Here is a 22,503-nt window from a genome sequence, read left to right as displayed (position 1 = left end):
TACGTATGAAATGTAAAAATGTTTCTTTAAAAAGCTAAAGCTTTCATAGTAGGAATGTAACTACAACAAAAACAATAAAACCCTATTCTTGAGACGAAAAAAACCCAATCCTGACAGGAATCATTTGCTTTCAAACCTTTTTCCCCCAAAACCCCTGCAGCTTCACCGCAGCCAAATGATTTCAGCATTTCCCTGCAGTTAAAATGCGGTTCTCCCTAACAAGGGACCTTTTAAACTAGGTAGTGATGCTTGTAAGACATGTTGCCAAGGTTGTTAAGTCTAAAAATAGGTAAATATTGGAAGCAGTCCCATAATTTCAAGGTGTTTGATCTCATGTTTTCACATTCAAGGCTTGGTATTGCTACATGAGTACTGCATTTGCAGCTGTATTAGTTCACAGCAGCACAAGAAAACCTTCAGAGGTGTTTCTGTCTGTTTTCTGCCCTATCTATCCACAATTTTAACTGGCACCAGGGATGTGTGAGTGTGGAGTTAAAAGTATCAGTGGGTCAAGTGCATGGATTCTGCTGCTCTCATTCAGTGAGGCAGTTCTGTGGTATTAAAGGTGAGCTGGGATTTCCAAGACCCAGAAAAGAAAGGGTTTGTTTCCCATGGATAAGGAACAGGAATTGGCTGCTGGGTGTTAATTCAGATGGACAATCTGCAAATGACAGGAATCCATGTGTGACCGTGTTAGCAGGGGTCTCAGGCTGAGGGAAGAGATGAGGATCTGACTCCATGTTTCAGAAGGCTGATTTATTATTTTATGATATATTTTACATTAAAACTATACTAAAAGAATAGAAGAAAGGATTTCATCAGAAGGCTAGCTAAGAATAGAATAGGAAGGAATGATAACAAAAGCTTGTGGGTCAGATTCTCTGAGCCAGCTGGACTGTGATTGGCCATTAATTAGAAACAACCACATGAGACCAATCACAGATGCACCTGTTGCATTCCACAGCAGCAGATAATCAATGTTTACATTTTGTTCCTGAGGCTTCTCAGCTTCTTAGTAGGAAAAATCGTAAGGATTGTTCATAAAAGATGTCTACGACAGCCAGGAGAATGGAGCACTGCCTTCATAGGTTAGTTCCTACGAACAGTTTGCTATCAGGGAACTAACAAAAAGCAGCAGGACTGACTTTCAGAAGAACTTCTGGCTGCAGCCTCCATTGTTCTCCATTTGTCTCCAAAGCACGCAACACCTTGACAGTAAGCCACAGAGGTTTCAGCTTTTAGATGAAACCTTCTGCTAAAATCAGAGGGAGGAGGCTTCTCACCAAAGGATGGCTGTAGGCCTGCTCAGGAGGAAGTTCTGTTACTCTCCACAAAGCATGGAGGGCACAGAGTAGTTGGAATCTGTTTTGTTGTTGTTGGTTGGCTTTTTTAAGGGTGATAAAGGAATGAAGAAGTGCATTAAAAAGGAAAGAATACGATTAAAAATGTAGTTCTGAATATTTTGGATCCTGGAGCTCATCAAACCTGAGCGACCTTGAGTCAAAAATGGTGTTAGGTGATTCAAACTAGTGCTTGGTGACTAGATTTTGGGAGTTTTCTCTTGATATAATCAGCCAACAGGCTGAGGACTGTGTTTGCTCTAAACAGGGTACGATTACCCTCTCTTTTTGTTAATGCATGTGTGTACCTCATAAATTTCTTCACTGACAGAGCTGATGATGTTCTAACAAGCTCTGGTCTTTCTCAGTCCATTTATGAATACATTCTTAGCTCCAGGAGTATCTGTGTTTTGCTAATGGGTCTCACTGTCATCCCTGAGGTACATCCTAATGGGATGCAAGGCTCCACATAAATATTAGGGGTTATTATTCTGGCTGCTCACTCTTTTCCTTGTTCCTCCCTTCTGCCTTGTATGAAATGCACAATGAAGGGGCAGATATGAACAGTGGTGTCCAGCTGAATGAGATGTTTGTACAGTAAGGGGTCACTGGATAACCAGCAGTTTCTCCATGTAACACTGCCATTAAAAGTTCTTGTTAGTCTTTCCAGTCACTTAAAGGGGTTTTTGGTAGCTTGAAGTTTTCACTAATACAAAACCAAGTGAGCAGTATGTCTGGCTCCATGAGTCACCCTGAAATTCTTAAACTGGGTTTGCAGTCAAGCTGATTTTTACTTGCAGGGCCCATTCCTAAGATGTGGCCCCCTAATGGGAGAGCTAGGTCAGTATTGCAGTGCTCTGGAGATCATCCATGGCTTTTTGTCACCTTCTAATAACGAAGGAGGTCCAGTCTGCAGCCAGAAATGAAGCACCTTTGTGCTTATGTGGGAGAAAGAGAATATGGGCTAACTAGGGTTATGAGGCACTGTTTGATTTAGAATGCCAATACTTTCTGACCGTCTCATTTAAGATTTCCTTTTTATTTAAATTTCTGTAATTTCCTGTATCCTAATTTTGAAAATCCAGCAATACAGGATCAGATTATCTTCTTTTTTTGTTATTATTAATAACAAACACTGAGATTAATCTTTCCAGAGTATTGATTCATGGTTCCTTTTAAATGGCAGCCTTTTTCCAATGTCTCAACTCAGTCATCCAATAAAGAAGATACCTGTAAAAATGGGAATATGTATGTGTAAGGTGAAGGGTCTGGAGCAAGGGTTTTTAGAGGAGCAGCTGTGGGAGCTGAGGTTGTTCAGCCTGGAGAAAAGGAGGCCCATGGAGACTTTGTTGTTCTCTACCATTGCCTGAAAACAGGTGATGGTACAAGAGGGAATGGCCTTGAGCTGTGCCTGGTGAGGTTTAGGTTGGATATTAGGAAAAGCCTCTTCATCAAAAGGGTTGACAAGCACTGGAACAGGCTGTCCTGGGAAGGGGTTGTGCTGGAGCCACTGGAGGCATTTAAAAACTGTGTAGGTGTGGCTTTTGGTGATGTGGTTTAGTGGTGGAATTGACAGTGTTTGGTTAATGGTTGGATTGATCTTAAAGGTCTTTTCTAACCAAAATAGTTCTGTGAAGGTCTTGGATCCAAGGATTGGGAATGGTGGATAATTCAGGAACTTCAATGTCATTGGCCAAAGTTAGTTTCTCTGCTTTAGATTCTTTCTTACTACCTGTGTCTTGAGGAAACAAAACTTTCTGGTGTGAGAAATTATCATTCTATTTCCAGACTGTGATGTCCAGCTCTAGTTATTTCAGATCTGAACTTTGGTCCTACCCAGGCATATTGAACCTTCCTGTTGCTGCTGCCCTTTTTTCCTAACCAATATGAGATTTTTTGGAAGCTCTTTGTTACATTTCCTCACTAGATTACAGAAACAATTTGTGTATATTATATAACCTATATATAGGTTATATAATTTCTATATATATAATATATATAAATTGTATAATATAAACGTAGACCAATTTATGTTTGTGGGAACATCTCACCCAGTCTTGCACTCAAACCAGGGTCAGCTTTGAGTTAAGGCAGGATTATCAGGGTTGGATCCTTGCATTTAGGACCCTTATTTAGGTCATGCCAAGGCTTTCCTTGGATTTTTATAAGAGCAGAAGGAAAGAAAAAAGTATTTGCTGTAAGGATCAGGGAATATGAATTGACAAATGGAAACACAAAATGTGTATGATTTTCAGAAACTGGGGCTGAACACATCATAGGCAGCTAAAGAGAGCTCCTTTACTCAGAGTCACCCAGGAAATCACTGGTGGGTGTAAAGAATAGACCTACAAGTCCTCTGACTCCCACTGTGTTAACCTCACATCTGGCAAATTCTATTGCACTGTGTCTCCCATTGAATTTTCTCATTTCTGCAGTCTCTTGTGCCAAAGGTATTTTCATGAACTTATGCACTTTTCTTTCAGTTGTTAGGGTTTGTTGTGGGTTGTTTTTTTTTTGTTCCCTGAAGCTAAAAGTTGCATCCCTATTGTGCAGAAAATAGGAAACAGATTTGTTCTTCTCAAATGTGTTGGGTCTTTAAATGGAAACTGGGAGGAGAAGGAGGGGACAGCCTGCAGCCCTGTCACATTCTTTCCATTGATACACATGGACACCAGGAAAAAGCCTGATTCTGATCCCCTAAAACAATAGACATGGAAATGTTTTCTCTTTGTTTGGTTTTTCTTCTGTCCATCTCAAAGTGAGCATGGCAGCAAAAAGCTCTACAGGGCCTGGTCTAAGACTTGTTAGTAAGTGGAAAAAGAGAGAGCTGCTCACTCCACAGGTTCAAATACCACTGCACTGGCCAACAACAACAACAACAAGAGGGTTTTATCTCAGTGTGAGCTGAACCAAACAGCTAAAGGATGATCTGTTCAGGGCACAGCTGTGTTCATGCTTACCCAAACACGGCCATGGAGGAGCACCGTGTTTGGCTGGAGGCAGCACACGGAATTTCCAGGTAAGCAGGTAGGAAATTCCTCATCTTCCTGCCACAAGGGTGTGAGATGGACATTCCCACAGGGGTGTGATTGTGTAGACACAGCTCAGCCAACTGGCTCAGGCCTCAGTGACCACTGTCTTCCAGTCCTCTTCTTGTCACCATTTTCCTCAACAGCCATGAAGAAAGGGAATGCGATGAGATCTGGTGCAGCCAGATCCTGAATTATCCACCATTCCCAAGCCCTTGGATCCAAGACCTTCATAGAACCACAGAATTTTGGTTGGAAAAGACCTTTAAGGCCAGCCCAAGGCAAAGAGCAACCAGTGCCAGCATGGTTTGTCCTGGAATGGGAGAGGGCAAAATGCACGGGCTGGAGCTCCAGCCAGTCACACAGACAGAGGCCAGCCAGCATCCAGAGGCTTGAATTTAGCATTTATTTTCCTTATTAATTAAACAAAAACTTTAACTTGTTTTAACCATTGGGATAAGCACCAGTACAGAGCACGCAGCAATATTGACGAAGCTTTCAGCTCTCAGATGAAATGTGCCAGAGTTTTTAATAACAAATGAAGAAAACTAATTATCCTTATGGTAGAACTACTGTTCCAAGCCCTCTTTTTTAATTTGCCTCAATATTTCAAATTTACCTTTTGAAACAATAATGCCCATTCTTGGCTGTTGCTCTGAAATATTAATTAAGGAAAAAAACAGGCAACACAAAAAGCTACACCAAAAAACTCCCAAACCTTGACCAAAAGTGACTAATTTAATCCCCTTTATATGTTAATTACACAAAAGCTTTTAAGAGTTCATAGTGAAAAATTTGGCACAAGAATGAGGGTCAAAACCAGCAGTTCAGTCCTGCCCTGTGTCTCAAGTATTGATGAGATGTATGAAACAAGACCTCTCCAAGCTGGCGGACATTTAGTTAATGACTTTAACAGCTACGAATGCCAGAATTTTAACAGTCAAGTTGGTCAAGTAATTCTGCACAAGGGTAACAGGAAATCACTTTCCATTTTCTTTAATTTATCTTCATTTTTCAGACAGCCTGAACTTAAAAATGGTCTGAATTCTGAAGAGGTTCCAAATCCAACACTCTTTCTCTCCTCAACCATCCTGCAATACAAAGCACCTGAATGTTAAAACAATATTGTTGGCCTCTCTCAAATTCTGTTCAATGATCTTAGTGGGTGGGATTTGAATTTTGAATGGTTGTAATCAGAGGAAAGTTTGAATCAATCATGGTTTTGAGACACCTTGGGTGATACCTTAATGTCCTAGGAATTGTGATCCTCAAGTTTTATAAATGTATTGTTATTGCAGTCTGAGAATGTGCAAATTCCAGTGAATTTACCTGCTCTGATTCGTTTTGGGGGTTTTCCTTCTTTTAATAACAGTAAGCCCAGCACAATTTCCCTTGAATCCCCTTCCTAGAACAATCCTTTTAGCAAAGCACTGGGTAATATTTCAGGCTCAGTCACACTTATTGTGCTGGTGGGGAAGAGCGCAGGTGAGGATCACCCCCACGGTGAGGAGAGCCTGCACTGGGATCTGAGCATTCCTTCAGGATCAATCTCCCTCCTAGCCAGGCTGGGGCAGCAGGGGAATCCAGCTGGGAGTCGGGGTTCATCTAGGATTTAATGGAAAGGTTATCCCTGTTAATAAACCAGGATTCCATGGAGGATGATGGAGCTTTCCTGTCCAGACCAGGTAGCGTATCAGTTTGCATGGATTTCACCCATCTTCACTTTTCAATTTCATGAGTAAACAAACCCACAAAAGACACACTTGCTAAGCAAGTTCATGGATTCCCAGCACTTCTTTCATCATCAGAACAACCAGGGGAAAAGCACTATATAAAAAGCATTGAATTACATTTGTGACCTTGTCCTATGCCTATGCTCCAAATTAGGTGTTTTTCATTTTTTTTTTTTTGACCAACACTGTAGGAATAATTTGAAACATAAAGGGAGTATCATTTTACAACATTCCAAAACAATATTTCATCTGGAAAATGAATGGTACCCATAGATGCTGGAGTAAAGACAAGCAACACAGCAAGGAAAGTGCTCCTCATTTCCTATCCCAGACAGCTGAAACAAAACAGATGTCACACACACACAGAGAAAAAAAGGGGAAAAAATTAATCAAAATCTAAAACATGTCACCAAAGAAAGAATTCAGGCAACAGCAATACAGGTCACACACTCATATGAACTCCTTGTTAGACACTCATGTTCTTCTACCTCCTGCAAAGATATGATGAAGGAAATGGAGATAGGCAAATTGTACCAGAAGCATGGGAATTTTCTTAAATATTGGGAGAACTCCAATAAATACAGAATTGCCTTTAGGCAGTTAATTGTGGTTCCTAAGACAAATCTGGTGGTGCTGCTGCTTTCAACTCCTTGCAATTTCTAGATGTGCATTATTTATGCTGTTCTAATCAGATCTTATATTAGCATCATTTAGACAAAGAGAGGGATGCAGGTTATTTGAAGAGAGAGGGATGAATGCTGAAGAGACAGAACTCAACTGTTTGGAAAGGTCTACTTTGCAATATCTTAACATTTAGGCAGGATAATTAGAAAAAGAGTAGCCTGGGGAGGTAAAAACAATTCTGAACAATCTCATGTAGCGTTGAAAAGGAAATTGAAAAAGCAAAAATATTGCTACTGAACTACAAGTACATATATTCTTTTAGGTTCTGAATATAATTCCATCAATAATGTCATATATTAATTAATTAGCATTAATACTGAAATTAGGACAAAGGGAACCTTAGCTAAGATTGTGTTTCTCTGTTTCAAACATTGCATAAATACTACTAAAAAAACATGGTATCTTCAAAAGGCCTAAAGTACCTGAGGGATCTTAGAAAACAGGATGAAACCCTGTTCCTCTCCACTTCTTGGTAGAAATAATAAAACTAATGACCAGAAGAGCTGTGGATGGTGCAGGGCTACCCTGATTGTTCCCTCTCCTCAAAGTAGAACCAAGTATGCTAACTCCTTTTAAAACCTCCATAATTTCACTGTAGAAATAAATGGTAAAAGCAAAATTATTATAAGCAATAGCTGCAGTGGTTTGGTCGAAATAAGCCTAAAATTAGGATCTTTTAAAGTGAAGTCAGAAATTATTCTGCATGGGAAGATACCTCCCCTTGTGTTCTACCCCCTTCAAATTCCCAAGATGCAAAGTAAACTACTGAAGTGAAGGATGTACCAGAGGAAATAACCAAAAGAACAACATGTGTGGCTATTTTATCGAGTCTTTCTCACTGTGTTGATGGTTCCAAGAATTAAAAATGTGAAAAAACTCCCACCAACTCTTGTGAGAAAGGCTCCAAGTGTTAAACATTTATATGTATTATATATGATAATATAGAAGTTTATGGCATACAGTTTGACACATATTCTGAGAATTTTTCTTGACTCTGGATTATTTTAGCAATGTTTTAACATTTATACTTCGAGATTTTCCCATAAAGCATAAGTGGAAGAATCAGGACTTTCTCCTCTATGTTTGCACTTTTTACTAGTGAAAGCTGCATGTCTAAAGCAATCACATAATGCTGGCAACCAGGTCTTTGGGGAAAAAACTGACATCATTTAGCAAGAAGTGTTAACATGGCCCACATAATCCCCATAATTTGCTATCAGAATGAAATTTTTAATGTTTTTAAAAGGTTTTAATGTGCACATTTTTTTTAATACCAGCCAGTCCAGGTCTAGGTCTGTGAATGATGATGCCACATTTTGTTAAACTCCTGAGCATGAAAGCCCAGATCAAGCTGACGTTGAAGGAAACAGCATCCCACAGGAGTTTCCATCAAAGATGGATTGTGCTTTATGAGGGCCATGCAACTGGCTCAAATCTCCAGCAAGAAATTGCCAGTAAGTTAAGAACAGATGTACCTAATTTTGTTCTTATGGGCAAAAAAATCCTGGCCATTACATTAACTAATGAGGTATTGCACATGTGCAGGTTGTAGCTGTTCTTCCTACAGTTCTTATGTTTTTAGCAACAGACTTTTATGAAGGTTTCTTGTTATCTCTGGAGGTGATATCACCCAAATTTCCCATTTGCCACAGCTGTTTCTGAAAAAATGGTAGCAAGGAAAGAGTACTACATAGGCTTAACTCAATTTTACCTTTTTATTTTATTCTCTTGTGAAAATATCTATCTATTTAGCTACCTCTTAAAGTGCTTTGCAACCCCATCATCCTCAGAAGCAACTATTTTAGGGCCTGAATTTTATTATGTCCTGCTTAATGGATGGGTTTCTGTCACTTCCACAACTGTCAGTCTCAGTGCAGGCTTGCCTTTACTACAGTGACTGCCACTAACTAAAGTGAAGAAAAACCCCTCTGTGTTTGTATGTGCAAGCTTGTACTGTAACCATTGAAAGCTGAACGAAGCCACCAGAATCCTGGGAAAAACAGCTATAAAGAACTCTCAGTAATGGTATTTCTGAATATGTTTGATAATTATTTGTCAATATTATTTTCTCAGTGTTCCTTCTATTGCTGTGATTTCACTCAGATTCATAATCAAGGATTTAGCTGCCTGTTCTGAAGGAGAACTCTTATCATTTGATTGTGCATAAGAAAAACTTGTTAAAACCACTTATATTTGTCTTTAAAGGTGAAGTTTAGCATCATTATAATTACACAGGTGAACTCTTTACAAACTGACAAATCAGAAGCAAAGAGAACATTCTGGTAAGTGGAATTTCTTCTTTGTTCATGCATTAAGGTTGAACAAAAAAGTTGTGCTGGGTGCGTCATATTGTGGATGTAAAGGGTGCTATGGTTGCTCCCAAAACACTACCAATTCATCCTATATGGAATATAGTAACAAATATTTTTTTATTATATACACATAATTGGATTGAAAGCTAGTGATTATGTATTTCAAAACATGGTTACTAGAGTTTTAACTGGAAAATGTTGTGCGTCATGATTTAGCTCACAGGGAAAGGATCAGAATACTTCTAATTTTCCAACCACTTTCCTGCTATGGAGTTAGAGCCTCTAATCTGTTATTGCTAGCTTGGCAGAGAGTAAAATTGACCATTTCAGTCCAGTGCCCAGGGCAAAGCTATTTAGTACTGTGTCTGATACTAGCTGATTGCCTTAATGAAGCATCAAGGACTGATTTGGTGGAATTATAAATCCTGTCTTCTCTACTTCTAGAGCCAGTCCTTTCACAGAATATTTAGGCACGTGGCTATAGTGCCTTGTGAAAAAATAGGAACTAGCAAATCAGGTTCTTCCTGGGAGAAATTGAAAGGGACATTTGCATTCTAATTGTAGAGCAATTTTCTGCCATAAGTTAGAAATCAACTAAAAATGTTAATTTTATTGGTTCATTTTCAAAGGAAAAACATGTTGTTTCTGCATTTTGCTTTGATTTTACAATGCATAGTGACAAACCCCCAGAACACAGAACAGAAGTGGTAGCTGTTGCTCATCCCTTCATAATAAAATGCCATTTTCTTTTGGTTTAAACTTCTCCCTAAACTGCAAAACTAGAATGAAATGAACATGTTTTTGGAAAAAAAAAAAAAAGTGATCATGTACTCAAAGCAATTTTTTTTTTTTCATCATAACTAAGGTATTTTATTTTTAATGCAGTAGACTTCTAATCCTGGATATGTAGGACTTCCATTCCCAGGATTGCCAGCACAAACAAAAGAAGAAAGTAGTGAGAGAAGCCAACATATGAAGAGCAGCCTTTTAAATGCTGGGGATCTGCAAAGGCCTGCTGTGTTGCATTATATTTGTGTATTTCAAACTGCAGCATGCAGATGTATGCACATGAATAATTTTGAGCAGAAGAGCTTTAATCCCCTTGTAGAGAATAGAGTCAGTGAAATGTGTGAAGTTACGACATGTATTCATAGTTTGGTGACTGAAGCTTAAGATCAAGTTCTGGGCCACTGACTTTGTTTTCCAATATCTTAAGTTTTTAGCATATGTGCATGAAAGAATAACCCTTCTGGGTTCATGCTCTTGCCGTCGTCTTCCACATGCTTCTGGGAAATCTGATTTTTTATACTCTGGATTACTTTAATATTAGAGAGTAAGGTATGAATTATTATTTCTGAACTCCATGGATTTTTCTACTCCAATTATAAGATTGATAGTCTCTGTGATGATAGTGTGCAGGCTTGAAATGAAAGATAGAGTGAGAGGGTACACAGCTCAGGAGTAGCTGATTTCAATCCTCAATGCATTCACTAAATAATTCAGTATCCCTAATGGAAATCTGATCTGAGCACAGCAGTCGGGACGCAGGGCACTCCCTTGCCAGGGCTTGGCAGCTCAATAGCTGGGGAACAACAATGGAGCAAAAGGTGAAAAAACCTTTAAACTGTTGTGTGGTTCTCCTCTCTGCTTTCTTGGAATCATGTTACATTTTCCTGGTGCTGCTGTCGCTGATGGCTGGGGAGAGCAGGGAAAGAAATTGATATTTACAGTGGAGCTGAAGCAAACAGGGCAAGCTCAGCTCCAGCTGACCTCCTAACCTGCTCAGCAGAGGGACCAAAAACAGGGAAGCTCTTCTTGAGAGAAAATTGCATAAAGCCTTGTCCTCTGACTTGCTCTCTGAACTTCAGAGTCAGAATTATTAAGGCCATCTTTGGAAAAAATGTGCAAACTGCTGTTAGAAGTTCCAACTGTCTCCTTCAGGTGGGCTGTGAAATGATTACCTAAGAGTAATGAAAAGCCCCAGCTCCAAAGAGAAAATCTGGTGTTTATGCTTTTTTCAAAGGGAAAACCACACCTAATTAAAGGGAGATTATTATGGGGTGCTTTCTGTATTTTGGCAAAAACTGTTTCTAAAGTTAGGAGCTTCTTTCCCCAAAATTGTCATAAACTTTTACTGATTGAATTGAGATTCTAATGAGGATCTAATACTTTTGGATTGCTTATGAGACCATTTGCCTATGGCATCAATCAAAGGTCCTTTTACAGCTTGTTTTGGCCCTAACCTTCAGTTTTCCTTTTTAAGAGATATTTCAGCTCTGTCTCACTCATTAGGTTGTACATTTTTGCTTCAGGTAGCAAAGAGGATACGTGGAAACAGAAACTGGACTTCTACAGCTGCCAGTCCGTTCCTCACCACTGTTTTTTGAGTGGAACCAGCAGCTGTAAACCAATGTTAAGGATTTTAAAGATAAGTATCCCTGACAATCTTGGTATGCAAAGTCTCTTTTCTCAGTTACCTTTGTGTTCTGAGTAGAAAAGTAACAGTTGAAAAGTATTTTTTCAGTAGGGATTTTCCTATATGTCACGAGAAATGTTGACTAGTCTGCAATTCCAGAGATGATGCAGCAATTATATCATTGTCTGAGAAAAAAAACTCAGGATAGACAAAACAGCAGAGATCTAGAGATAAGCTTCTCCAACCTTAATATCCTTTTATTAAAGAAAACATCCCTGTGAAAGTAAATGGTCATAGCTTATTTTCCATCCATCCCTTTTCTCCATGCTGTACTGCTGTTTTCCATTGGGAACCAGTGCCACAGGCATCTTTGAGGTTGTGAATAACATAGTTGGTGACCTTTTTCTGGGCAAAAGAAGTTACGTTTGTCCTCTCAAGACTGCTGTATTCACTGTCTCATCATCCTCTTTGTCTTAACAGGTTCTATCTCAATGGCAAAAATTCAGTCAAGAAATTCAAGTGTTATGCTCCATTAATATCAAATGTATCCAACAGAGTGAGCAATTTGGGGCAAAGAATATTTTTCCTGTATTTGTACAGCGCTTGTTGCAACAGAAACCTCAGTTAAGACTCAAGGTGCCATTGAAACAAATAATATGAACATTAAAAAAACCTTTATTTTTTGGCAATCAAAAAGTGAGATACTTCCTTTTTCAGTCATGGGTGCTTCAAACAATGATCTGTCCCCTGAGAAACTCTGGTAACTTTGCTAGCAGTTTTATTTTGGAGATTCTGAGTCAAATAACCCACAAAACTAGTTTCTGTGCATGTAAACTCAGGAGCCATGGAAAACTAGGTATGGAGAAAATCTGGGGGCAAATCTGGTCGAAGATTAACTCTTGACATTGCTTCCAAATTTAGAGGCCAAATGAGGCTTCTAACTTCATGCACATCTTTGTGACAAGCAGTTGCTTTCTGCAAAGTTTTCAGTGTTTTATGAAAATGCTAAGCTTGCAGTGTTTTGGCTAACACTCAGATTTCAGTGAAATCTCTTGGCCCATTCTGATGCAACCTGTTTTGGTTACAATCAAGGTGAACTTAGAGCCATTGTTCTCTTGCCTACTTTGTAACTCAGAAAGAATTGATCATCTGAAACATGCTACGGTGGTTGTATGGAGAATTTCTTGGGTCTGCAAAGTGTCAGCCACTTCCAGGTGTTTTTTGATGGAAAGTTTCTTACTCGAGGTGCTTGTCGTGCTTAGCACCGTGCTGCCAGGATTTCACTGAGAAGAGCTCAGGAAGGTGCAAGCTGGCTAGCAGGCCTTCATTCAGCCTTGTCTGCTCTGAAACACAAATGCCATTGAGTGCTCCTTTCCACTCATCCAGCTGCTGGGAAGGATATTCTCTCCACCTCAAGCCATCACTTTACACTGCAAATCAAAATTGTTGTTTTAAATTACATCACTGTCATTAAACCTGCTGGTGGTGCAAATCCCGAACAGCCCTGCCAGGACTGAGCACATAACTGTGTGATGAAAAGAAGATGTCAAGGTGTGGATGGAAAGGGTTAGTTTACTTTACTAAGAAGGAGTCCAGGTGAGTGCAATTGCCCGCTCTGGGACTGGCTGTACAGTGCTTTTCATTGTCACAGATGGTAGGTGTTAGATGATGCAATGTGTACGGTGCCAGACAAATTACTTTTTTAGCTCATTCCTCTGGAAACAGGAGGGGAATCTGAACTGGATTTCTGTGCAAACCTGGAGCAGGAGCTGCAAGCTGCAAACCCAGCTGAGACCTCAGCAGTGAATGGGCCCAGTCTTTCAAGTGAAGGCAAACACTTGCTCTGGGGAGAGGGAATTACACAGAAATTGCCTGGAGTTTGGAACAAGTCCATGTAGTTTTAAATTAAGCTGTGGGTTGGGGAACACTCTTATTCAGTGGATGCAATGAACCTAAAAGTTGGAAAAGCCTGCTCCTAAATGAAAGCCCTGATACAACTCCAGCAACCACTGTGACCCAAAGTGTTGAAATGGCAAAAGTTGTTCTCATCACGCTTTTAGGCCAAGCTGAAATTAAAAGCTGGGGGGGGGGGGGGGGGGAGGGGCTGAGGGGGGAGAAGGGGTCGGCTGTGGGGTTTTAGATATTTATTTATTTACTTTCTTTCTTTTTTAATTTATTTATTTTCTATTTACTTATTTATTTCCCGAGCAGTACTCCCAACCTATCACTCCCGTGGTCAAAACGGCGAGTTAAAAGCTGGGGGTGAGGGGCCTGGCAGAGAGAAGGGGTCGGCTGTGGGTTTTCAATTATTTATTTATTTATTTATTTATTTTCCTTCTTTTTTATTTATTTTCTATTTGTTTGTTTCCCGAGCAGTATTTCCAGCCTATCACCCCCGGGGTCAAAATGGCAAGCTGGAAGCCAGGGAGGCCGAAGTCAGAGCTCTCCAAACTCTGACAGCCAAAGGCGACAGAGGGGCTAAAAACTGCGGGGGACCTCGGTGCCCTGCAAAAGCAGCCGAATCCCCGCGCCGGCCAGGCTGTAGGGAGGGGTGCGTCTCCCTCTCCCTGGGTGATGAAGAGGAGGGCAAGCTGCTTGGGCTAACAGGGAACGCCGGGGCGAGCCCGGCGCGCTGCTCGCGGGGGAGCTGCGGCGCAGAGGAGCGGTTCGGAACAGCGAAAAGAAGAACGGAGCGGAGCGGAGAGGAGCGGTTCGGTCCCGCCCCCGCTCCCGCCCATCCCATCCCGGCCCGGCCCGGCCCGGCCCAGCCCCGGGCGGGGGCGCGGCTGCCCCGCGGCTGACCCGCCCGGCGGGCGCGGCCCCTGCGCATCACACGAGGGGGCAGCGCGGCCGCTCGCTCGCTCTGCCCCGCGCCCGCCCGCCCGCCCGCCTGCCTTCCCTCCTCTCGCCGCAGCCCGGGCTCCGCCGAGTCGAGGCGCGGATCAGGTTCCCTGCCTGCAGTATAAAAACCTCGGCAGAAAGCTCCGGCAGGAGAGAGCGAGCGGCGCCGGGCGTGAGGAGCGCAGGGACGCGCGGCGGCAGAAGCGGCCGCTGCTCACCGGGTCCGGTCGCGGCTCGCCCCTTTCCGTTGCGGGAGAAGCGCTTTCTGCCGCCACAAGTAAGTCCGAGGCGGCGGCGGGGACTCCCGGGGAATGCCCGAGGGATGGAGCCTCCAGCGCTTGTTCCCCCGGGACAGGGTGGGGAGCGCTTCCCTCGTCCCTGCCGCGGCTCCGGGACACTCCGGGTGCACCTGAGGGGACACCTGGCCCTGGTGGTGCGTGAGGTCTGGGAGTGCCCGGGAGCAGGGACGGGATCTGTGCCGGGCACGCAGCGCTGCCGCCGTGCTTCGGTCCCGGGGAGGGTTTAAATGCCAGCGCAGGGTGAAGGGACAGCGGTGGCCGTGGGTGACAAAGCGGGGAAGGGCGGCAGGGGTGCTCGGGCAGGTCCATTTCGAGAGCACAAAAGGGCGGCGGAGCGCAAACCCCCGGCGGGTCCCAGGTACCCTGTGCCACGAACGTCCCGGCTGCAACTCGGGAGTTTAAATTGTACCTTCGGCTGATATTTTCCTTGGGACTTTGCCTTCTTATCCCTGATTTACTCCTCGCGATGCAACTAAATCTAGCAAGTGGTCATAGATCTATCTGAGACTGCCGTCGTTAGTTTGTGTCTTCTCCTTCCTCGGGAGGGATAGGCTGGGGGAAAATCTGAGTTAACAATGGTGAAAACACAGTTTCCTCTTTGTTGAACGTATAAGTTATTCTGCAAGTGTTTCATGGTCTGCAGCCCCGGTGCCTCTAACTCCTCACCCTCTTTTCTTCTCTCCTTGTTAAAAGTACAACTTTTCATAGGGGAGAGGTAGTGGGAGCTTATCTGCTTATCTTCATTCTGTGTGACCTTATCTGCTCCTTTTGCCTCTTCCGCTTGGCTGTGGCACCTCTCCTCCAGTGGCTTTGCCTTGGTGGGGAATGGCCACTGCGCTTTAACCTGGTGGCACCCTCGGGAGCTGGCTCCTGGGATGCACACCTGAGAGACTGCCTGGCTCTTTGGAGCTTTAGGGAAATGTTTGTGACAGGAGTTAAATCTTCCTCTGCCTCATAACCCTGCAGCTATGGAAAGAGGTGTTTTAACTGGATCCTGCTTGCTTGCAGTGACTTGTATTACAGCTGGGGAATATTTTACCTGTGGCTCATCAGCTCTTGAGTTGATGTCCTTTCCTTGTTTTCCCTCTGGGCTCTGATTTTTTTTTTGAGCTTTTAGCGAAGCTCAACTTTCTGAACAAGAAATAAACGATGTGTGTAACTGACTGTATTAGGGAGAGGAGGGAAGGGATGGACAGAGAGAAAGAGAGAAGGAAAGTAACAGTTGTTACAAAGAAATACCTGCGGTTTTGTGTGTTCTGAGCAGTGTTCTTGAGCTGATTACAAAACAAAGTTAATGCTTCTGTGTGTTTATTTTACTTTGTTTCGGTTTCCTCCCTGAAAAAGAATCAGAATTAAAAAAAAAAAAATCTAAACTTTTGATAATGAGAAACAGTTTGAAGGAAAAAAGGAGCCTGTGTATTTGTGACAAAATTTGTTAATTTGCTGTAGGAAAGAAAATTTGGAAGTGCATGGAGAGGGTACCTCATCAAACTGAAAAAAAAGAAACCAAGCCCCGATAACTGACCCCAAAAAGTAGCAAAGCCAATTCCTGCTGCATAATTTAGCAACTTTTGCTAAAGAGAAGGAAAGTGGAGATTTATTAAACTCCTGTCTCCAGGCTGAGCTAAACTCTTCAGTGATTTTTTATGGATGAAGCTTTGGGTGAAACTGAAGGACAGAAACTCACCAACTTTACTCAGAGTCAGCTCTTGGGTGGGGAAAAAGAGAAGCCAGCAACAAACCTATCTTTTACAAATGGTAAATATTTGTTTGTAGTGTAGAAGTGGCCTAAGAAAACCAGTTTTTTTGCAGTTATCCAGATGTCTATCCCCAGTTATTTGAGATGCACTCTGTGGCTGATGCATCCTTGCCAGCAGAAGGTTTGTCTCACTATAGGATTACAAAACATAGTGCTGCTATCCCAGTACCATATGCCTGACACTAGGGACACTTTGGAGGCTTATCTTATTCCTGACACAGCTGTACTGGTGGATGTTTTGTGTAGATTAATCTTTCTGCCACGAATGTGAATATTATTTCTTAGTGAACTTCAGCAGTTGTGGCTTTGGCAGGGTACTTCCTTGACATGTCCTCTATTTCTTCTTGATCATTCTGGGAATGCTTGTTCCTGACTCCTTAGATAACAATTAAAAATAATTCTTTACAGGAGCTCTGAAAATGCATTCATTTAACTCATACTATTTTTTTTTCTGTGTGTGTGTTTGTGTGTGTTGGGTTTTTTTGTCAAGGAAAATACAATTTATCTAGTGTTATGGTATAACAAGTGTTTTAGTGTAAGACTAGGGCATTAGGGATGGAGCTGGCATGGCTCATTGCTTCTGCTCTGTTCAGGCCCCCTCATTACCTACATTCCCAACTGTGGCGTTTTCTGTGGGAATTGCTCTTTAACAATGTACGCTTTGCCTGGATATTTACAACCTCTCGCTGGTCAGTGTATCAAAAGCATTTTCATTTAGAGGATGCATTTCAGGACTTTAATTGAGGAAATCTCTTTGTTCCAGGGCTCCATAATAAACCATACAAAATGCTGTCTTTGAACGAAGTAGGTCACTGTAACGCGTGCACACACAGAGTGATTCTCATCTGCTTAGGGCGGCCACACTCGCTTGAGCCATATCCCTGGCGAGCCTGTCCCTGATTTATCCTTCTTGGACTGCCTTGTTCACAGGGAGCTTATGCTGAAAATTCACTGCTGGAGGTCATTCTCCATTCTTGGCATCCCTGGCAGCCTTAAGCTTAAACTGCAGCCTCGTTTTCTATCCAATCAATACCACTCTTATGTCACTGAGTTTCCATGGTGCCCCCAATCTTCTGTCTACATATTGATGTCTGACAGCAGGAATAGCATTCTGTGTCGCTATATATACTTACCAAACCTGTCAAAACTATTTAGGGTCTGTCTCACTAATTTATGTCCATATCCTGATATTATTTGTATCTGTTGAGCTTTGACTGATGGAACTTGCTGCACTAAGGAATCGGCCCCAACAATGCACTCCAGGCATGGCTCAAGGGGTGGATGTTTTGAGAAAGGGGAAAAAGACTCTCTTCTAGAGTAGCTGGGGCAGTCTAGAATCCTTTGAGCACAATAGAGTCATTTTGAAAACATCCAAGTCTCAATGGCTCCAAGTTAATGCTTTGGAAATCATTCTTCATTGTGCTGCTCTGAATGCACAGAGGGTCCTCTCCAGTGGAGCCTGGGGAGGAAAATAGAAAAGTGGGCATTGTCAAGTGCTCAATGTGTGTTTGAGGGGACTTCGGGGAAATTTGAGTTGCTTGTCTGACATCAATTTCTTCAGCAGAAGCACTGTGGAAAAATGGAATTAGAGGAGCCAGCAATGTCTTCTGTAATGTGGATGTTTTTGTTTTACTATAATAACCCACAGAGCAGAGTTGTTGCATAAGAAATGGTGTGGTGGTGTCTCTGTGGACTGACAGAGCAGCAGGGAAACCAGATGAGAAACGGCACCTCTTATGTACATCACTAAATTTCAGGGCACTGACTACTTGTCACTTGTGTCAGCAGTATTAGGCACTAAATAAAGACCATATCAATTTTTTTAAAATTCAAATATGCTTTGCAAACTGTTGATTTTGGATTGAACAGAAGTGGTCATCAGCTGACGATCTCTTTTTAATCCCACTGCCTTCAACATGAGCTTGATCCAACCCATGAAATAAGAGCTGGCAGTCAGTATGGAATTTGCTTCTTAATATTTTTCTTGTTCTGAGTTGCCAGAAAAAGTGATCTTGCGATGCCAAGTTCATCAATACTTTTCAGACTCTCTTCAGGCTCCTACAGTTTTTTCCCTAGTGAAAAATAAGGATCTTGAAGGTTTAAAAGGACCTGTTGCAGGTGGTGGTATTAAAGTAGCTCAGTTTGTTTTCAGCAATGGTTCACCCTACCATGGTAGAAAGGGTCAGCAGGACTTCACCTGACTCTTGGCAAATATGTCTCACCTTCTATTATTGCAAGGAACAGAACCACTGTGCCATTTCAAAATATCTGGCTCTACCTTCTGCAGTGGCACTGTGATGTTTTTCTTATTTTTTAGCTTTTTTATTTGCTTCCTTGTCTATATATGTGGGAGTGACTTTTGCAAAGCTGCAGTCGTCTTGCAGGCTGCTTTTTCATGTCTTTCAGGCTGAAGATTGAGAGAAGACAGCTGTGGGCAGTTTGGTGGGAGATGAGAAGGGGGAGTGGGAATGCAATAAAAGAGAGCTGTATTGCTGATAAAGGCAGGGGATTTTCACCCTCACCATCCCTCCACTCCAAAGAGCCTTTCCAGAATGGCACATTCTGGTTTCAATGGGGATGACCTCTGGAGGTGAGGAGATGACTAACTATATCTGAGGCAACATCCAGCCCCACTGCATTGAGAAAAATGTATTAATGTGTTATTTTGGGCCTTAGGAGCACATTGCTTGGCAAGTGCCACTGATTGCATGGCAGCTGCAGCAGAGGGGTAAAGACCTTCAGAGCAGAAGAGGGTTACAGGAGTTGGGTGTTTTCAGATAAAAATAGTCTTTGGAAATAAATAGTGCTTGGGGCTCCTGCACACTGCCATTTAGTAAACTGCAAAGTTTTAAACTGGACCTTTCTCCTTTGAGGCCTGCCAGCACTATTTCAGAGCTCATTAAATGTTTCACAAGAGCATTATAAAAATCTTCCTTCCTCATTAGTTTCTACATGGTTTCAGCATGGCTTGGACCTTGTAAACATCCCCTATTTAGTTGTGGATGAAACCATCATCAAATGGCTGTGGGGAGGGAAGAGAAAGAGGAGGAATTCTCTAATACCCCAGTCTAAATGCATTCTTTGACACTGGTCTACAGGTGGGTAGCTAACCACATAAACGAAACACAATTTTTGCCATCTTCAAGCAATATTTTTGGAGGAATTCCCTATCTGTACAAAAACTCTCAAGAGTAAAATCAGACAGAGCAATTGGGAAGGAAGGCAAAACTGGATGGGCTCTGTTTTCCTTCCAAAAGCCTCATCTGCACACCTGGCTGGTGCTCAGGTGTTTTAGGGAGGCTGGTCCAGCTGAGTGGAGACAGGCACTGCACTATGAGGGGGAGCTAGGCTGTTTCTTAGGCTGGAGGGCAAAGTTGGTCTTCATCTTCTGAGCTCATTAAGGCACAGAGACAATTCTGCTGTTGTCTTCATCATCTGACTTTGCTAATTGCATCTACCTGTTACCTTTTCTGCCCCTAAGGATTAAAAGGGGAAAAAAAACCCAGATAATTTGACTCCATGGGTACGTTGGAATTGACTTCCTTGTGCATTGACACGACCACTGAATATATATTTATGTCTGGAAGCCAGAGTGTCCCTGCACAGAAATAACTGAATTAACTTCTCAGATTCAGTTCCAGTGGGCACAGAACTTGTTTTGTTCTCTTTTTTTCTTTTTTGTGGTTTTTTTTTTCTTTTCCCTCAGAGCCATGCAAACAGTGGCATTAGTTTCATAACCATTTAAAGATGATATGGCTCCTCCATTTAAGGCTTCCTTGTTTCTACTGGATCACTAGAACAACAGATTCATTTATGCATGTGTTTATTTTTTTAGCTCTACTCCTCACACATCATGTATCTCCAAGTGCAAAGGAGCCTTAGTAGTGCAATGCAAATGTATGCACCCATCTGTAGCCAACAACAGAAGGCTCACAGTCTGTAGCATCTTTTCTTCTGTGATAGGAGCATCCAAAATGTGCTTGGTACATTGTGTAAAGGTATTTGTTGTATCAAAAACTTTAGTTTTAAAGATAACTATTTTAGGTGTTCTGTCTTTTTTTAGCAGGTTTACAGCATGTGAGCAGCAGTGGGAAGAGTGACATTGTCTCAAAATGCCCATTTTAACATTTCTGTTATGCTCATTTTGGTACTTTGTCAGATGGTAAGGGATGGATCTCGTAAGGAAGGTTTGTTGTCTTTGAAAGTAAGATAGGAATTGATTTAGAAATAGCCTTGGTAGAAAAATGGCGGTTCTGAAGTTCTGATATGGTGGTGTCTGTGCAATGGTGCTACAAAGTCACAGCTTGCTTTCAGACAACCAAGCTTCTTCCATTTCAATATTTAGTTCTTTTTCAGCTTACCAGAAATCATATTCTTCCTGTCTAGAAGAGATTAATTTTTAACCAGGCACACATACGCATCCTCCAAACATTATTCAGGCAAAGTTGATGCTTCAGCAAGAGCTTCATCAGAATAAGGAATATGTAATTCAGTCTAAGATTTAGAAAGAGTACCTCCTCCTTTGTTTTGGCAACAAATTCTTCAAAATAAGACACAAATGCACTATTATGCTGCTAAATGGTTGTGACTCTTCTTGTGCTTCTTGAAGCAAAATCTCATTACTTTCATTGAAAGTACCTTTGGAGTGAAGCATCTTTTAGTAAATTAGAGATAATAGATGGTTGTGGTATTCTGCCTTAAATCTGGTAGAAAGACACTCTGTTCCTTTAGTTTGCACAATACAAATTGCTTGTTTAAAAGTAGCCTCCCTCCACCCCCCCCCACCATCACATTGAACAGAAATAATCTGAAGTTCTTTATCTGCCTAGGATGGTTTCACCTGGAAAACCTGTAGGCTTTTGTTTACTGTGTAGGGATTTAGCTTGCTTTTTGGTGCTGAAAAGCCCCTGAGATGCCATGGTTGCTCCCCAATAGCCCGTGCCACCTGAGTGCCTGGCTGTTTGCTTGGATTGCTGCCTTCCCAGAGGCCAGAGAGATATTTTCCTTTGTGTGTGCAGGAGTCACTTGCTTTTATTAGCAGCCTGTCTGGCTGCAGCTGATACGCAGTGGGGACGGCCGGATGGAAAAAAAAAAAATCTACTGGCCAATGATAGGATTTTCAGCAGTCTTCCAAAAATGCTGCAAGCTTTGATTCAGGAACTTGATGTCATTTCACTTAGTAAATCCTCACTTTGCTAAGGTGTCCCTTCAGCCCGTGTTTCTTGTCCGATTTGCGCGTTGTCAGACGCTTTTGCTAATCTCTGTGGTCGATGTTTGCTGAAGTGATTATTTGGCAGGAGCGTGTGAGCAGGCGTGTGTGTGTGTGTGATTGCTGCTGGCACGGCAGTTGGTATGATATGGCATTAGCATACTTGTTCTGTGCTCTGGGCCTCCTCCTCTTCTAGGCTTATTTATGCAGCAGAAGGGACAAAAAAATGAAAACCCCACAAACCAAATCAGAAACCCATGTGGGAGCTGGTTATGGTACAATGATCCACTGGCCAGTTTGACCGGAGATCTGCAGAGTTCAGGGGAGCCTGAAGGTTGCTCTCATTTTCCTTCTAGCACTAATCCCAAATAGACCATCCACCAGCAGAGGATTTGTGAAGAGCTGGCAGGGATTATGGGCTGCCTAAGTAGGGGTGTCTGCATTGAATTTGGTCCTTGCTGTGCTTGCAAATACCATGGGAAACTATATTTGTGGGGTGGTAAAGAAGAAAAGGCAAGCTCCTCTCCCTTCATATTTGTTTAGCTCAAGGGTCTGTCATTAAATGGGACATGGGTTTTAGTTTGTATTTTGGACTCATTAATATTGAGTGGTCATTGGGATTGTAGGGTGTTTTAAGAGGTGCCATTGTCTTCTTTCCATCACTTCCAGTTTGAGCTATAGTCTATGTGTGTCCTGTGCATTGCTGGAGCATCTTTATGGCTCTGAGTTACCTCACTGAGAACAATGGGATTTACTTAGACAAAGTGTAAAAGTGCTTGTGAAACTTTTGTTTGGTCGTGCAAACTTAATTGAAAAGTTTAACATAATTAGTGGAAATAAAGCTCTCTGGTGGCATAGTATGTGTTCAGGCCCATTGTGAG

The 22,503-nt window shown here is 42.1% G+C and overlaps 1 protein-coding gene across 1 annotated transcript in view; it reads left to right on the top strand.

Moving 5' to 3' along the window:
• The first annotated feature begins 14,419 nt into the window (after positions 1–14,419).
• The window catches only part of PTN (pleiotrophin), a 78,040-nt gene continuing 69,956 nt past the window's right edge, over positions 14,420–22,503 (top strand). Inside the window, exon 1 of the mRNA XM_063154097.1 lies at positions 14,420–14,632. The gene's annotated coding sequence lies outside the window, so the exon portion shown is untranslated. The remainder of the gene's footprint in view (positions 14,633–22,503) is intronic.

The sequence above is a fragment of the Melospiza melodia genome, chromosome 4 (assembly GCF_035770615.1).
Source record: "Melospiza melodia melodia isolate bMelMel2 chromosome 4, bMelMel2.pri, whole genome shotgun sequence".
Lineage (NCBI taxonomy): Eukaryota > Metazoa > Chordata > Aves > Passeriformes > Passerellidae > Melospiza > Melospiza melodia.
The sequence above is the reverse complement of the archived record's forward strand: the minus strand, read 5'-3'. Positions and strand labels throughout refer to the sequence as shown.